The sequence below is a fragment of the Athene cunicularia genome (assembly GCF_003259725.1).
Source record: "Athene cunicularia isolate RWA chromosome 11 unlocalized genomic scaffold, athCun1 chr11_part1, whole genome shotgun sequence".
In the NCBI taxonomy this organism is placed as follows: Eukaryota; Metazoa; Chordata; class Aves; order Strigiformes; family Strigidae; genus Athene; species Athene cunicularia.
Genome location: NW_020799113.1, coordinates 12,981,923 through 12,984,877, shown reverse-complemented (window position 1 = coordinate 12,984,877; position 2,955 = coordinate 12,981,923). Strand labels below are relative to the sequence as shown.

The 2,955-nt window shown below is 37.2% G+C and overlaps 1 long non-coding RNA gene across 1 annotated transcript in view; it reads left to right on the top strand.

Moving 5' to 3' along the window:
- Positions 1-1,654, top strand: part of LOC113484283 — a 15,969-nt gene extending 14,315 nt beyond the window's left edge. Inside the window, exon 10 of the long non-coding RNA XR_003399199.1 lies at positions 1,461-1,654. This is a non-coding gene — a long non-coding RNA (uncharacterized LOC113484283). The remainder of the gene's footprint in view (positions 1-1,460) is intronic.
- Positions 1,655-2,955: the final 1,301 nt, after the last annotated feature.

Sequence of the window (2,955 nt, the reverse complement as noted above, 5' to 3'; positions counted from 1 at the left end):
GGGGGGGGAATAATTTTGTAGATCCCCATAGTTCAGTGAGAGTAGATTTGAAAAGGTAGATCACAATCAGCTTAAATGGTGTACTGCATAACTCTGAGCAGTCACGTGCCCTGCTTGCGGGGTTGCAGACACCGAGAGGGAAATACCTGCTGGCCCGTAGGAAGGCTGGCTGGCTTTTCTGTAGGGCTTTGCCTTCGGTTTTGTAGACATGGGGTGGGGGTGGGGGGGTAAAATGAGGCACTGAAAACAATTTTCTCCAGTAATTTAAAAGAGGGTTAGACCCATGGTGACTGTCTTTCAGGCAATGGTTTCTGGTATCCAGCTACAGTGCCTGTCCGCTGCTTTCTGTATTGTGAGCTTCTTGGTGCTGGTCAGTAATATGCCTGTTGTGTTAGAACAGAGGTCACAAGGGAAAGGAAGAGGAGGGAAGGGGCTTAGGGTTAGCATGATCTCGTACTCAGTAGAAAGCCAGTGCTTGGAGAGGAGCAGTCGAGTGGCATTTCACACTTCTGATTTGCAAGGCAGGTTGATTGTTGCTTTGAGTGTATTTTTCAGCTTTTTTAAGGAGTGAAGGTTTTCCTTGTTGGTAGGAGCTACATAACCAAGCATGGTGGTTAAATGTGTGACTAATTGGCCATTCCTGTATTTTATAGACATATAAAATATAATATAAAAAAATATACTGATATGCTTCTCCAGTTTTGAAATGGAAGTGAATGCTTTTACTGTTTATTAGGCATGCAGTGCTGTGGGCTTGCCTGGGAGTGCGCAGTAGCTGTGAGCTGACATAATCTGAAAGGTATTATCAGAACTATAGAAGGTTATTAGAGGAATTGTGTGGGTTTTTTCAAAGCTCTTTCCCTTGGCATAGGTGGATTCTTTTAAGGTTATAAAGAGAACTTTTCTATGTTACTGTAGATAGAATAGTAAGTAACTGGTGTAATTTGTATTTAAAATTATTTAGGTTAGATGCAAAGAAGTGTGTGGCTAATTCATATTGAAACACATTGTCTGGACAGAGACAAGAATCAGTGAGACAATCACCAATCAGTAGTGAAACAGGTATACATGATTCCTCATCAGACATGACCGGACATACCTTTTCATTTTAACAGTGTTCTGCAGCACAATATCAGCTGCAGAAGTGTGTTAGCTTTGCAGTGGGCCCTTGCCTGAAACCTCATTCAGGTATGCAGGTTACTTAAAAGGAATAGGATATTGGACTATATTTTGCATTGAAGTGAGAAATTGATGTTAGATGACCTATTTGAGGACATGGACCAACCAAAAGTTTATAACAAATCAATAGGCTTAATAACACAGTAAAATGAAACATTGAGATGGCAATTAGCCTTTCACTGATAGAAGAGGACCAACTTTTAGATATAAGTAGGTGTGGGGAGGGTGATCAGCTACAGAAACTACAACTGCCTTACAGTATTTTTTGTATTTTGTCACAGCTATTCATGTTAAACCACTACAGCACCAATGTGGACCTTAACTAAGAAGACACTGCTGACACCATTGGCTATAGTGGAAGTCCTGTAACCACACATTCATTGCACCTTCTGTCACACTCCAGCCTGTGAAAACTTCCGAAGAATTTGAGAAGGCTTTTCTATTAAAATAAATGTTCATGAATGCCAGTGTTGTACCTCTGTAATTTCAAATTATTTTGACTGTTTAGCAGCTTCTAAAGTTACCCGTTTTACAGAGTTGTCACCAGTTTCACTTTGTGGTTCAACTTCATTTGACTATTCAAGTTAGAATGGGCAGGTCTGGTCAGACCTGACTTCTGGTGCGTGTTGGATGGGATGAATGAAATTTCTGTAAATTCTTGCAAAGTCTATCAATTGTTCTTGCATTTTACCTTGAAGAGGTGAAGGTGAAAGGACTGACTTAACCTCAAACAGAATTGTTGGTGTTACTTGCTCAACTAATAACTGACAGCATTGAAATGGTTTTATATTGATCTCCTGATCAATATAAATACATATTGAATTTACTTGGAATTGTTTTTTTTTGTATTTTCAACTGGTTTTACTTCCACTATTACTTGAAGTTATATACAGTGAAAAAATTAAGGAAAATATTGAAATAATTGTAGTTAGAAAAGCAATCAAATTAATGTGAAGAACCCCCTTAATCTATAGTTACGTACAACCCAATCAAATACCAGATGTAAAAAAATATTCTTAACAGCTATTCTACTGAAATCTCAAGTATACTTGGATTTAATACATACAAAATAAGTGGTAGGTGCCCTGCAAAAATAACTACTATCAATGTTAAACTATTGTTTATAGATTGAACATAAAGAAACAATGCCAGAAAAACTGATCATGAAACTTTCTGTGGATTTCTCCACCTTCTGAAAGAGGCAATTACTTTCATAGACAAAATAGTTTAGATGTATATAAAGCACACTAAGTTACTGAAAGTAACTTCTGTAACATGTTAGATCCATTATAGCTATTGTAACCATAATAGGCACAGCATATTCTCATAAATGATTGCAAAGTCTTTAAAAACGGGAAGTAGGTTTTGTTTTATATATTTGTGGCATGTATGGCAGCTGCTTTTCATAATTGTAGGGCGAAATTTCTGCTGGTAGTGAATAGCAATGAACTAATATGTGTGCTTATCAGTATCTCTGCTTTTGCAAAACAGGCTGTCTAATGCTTTCACTGTGGATTGTATAGTGTAGCACTGCTCTCTAGAAGGTTACACAGTGACTTTAGTATTATGTTTTTCTGTTAGTGCTTCCTTGATTTGCTCTATCATAACTCATGTTGTCAGATGAGTTTTCATTATTGAATTTGTTCATTCTAGGAATTAAATAAATCCATAAATTTAATTTTGCCAAGAAACAATACCAACTGTAGATCTTAATTGAGCAAAATTTCTCTGCAGTGCAAACCGTGGAAAATAGTCCTATGCTTGAGAACTAAGTCA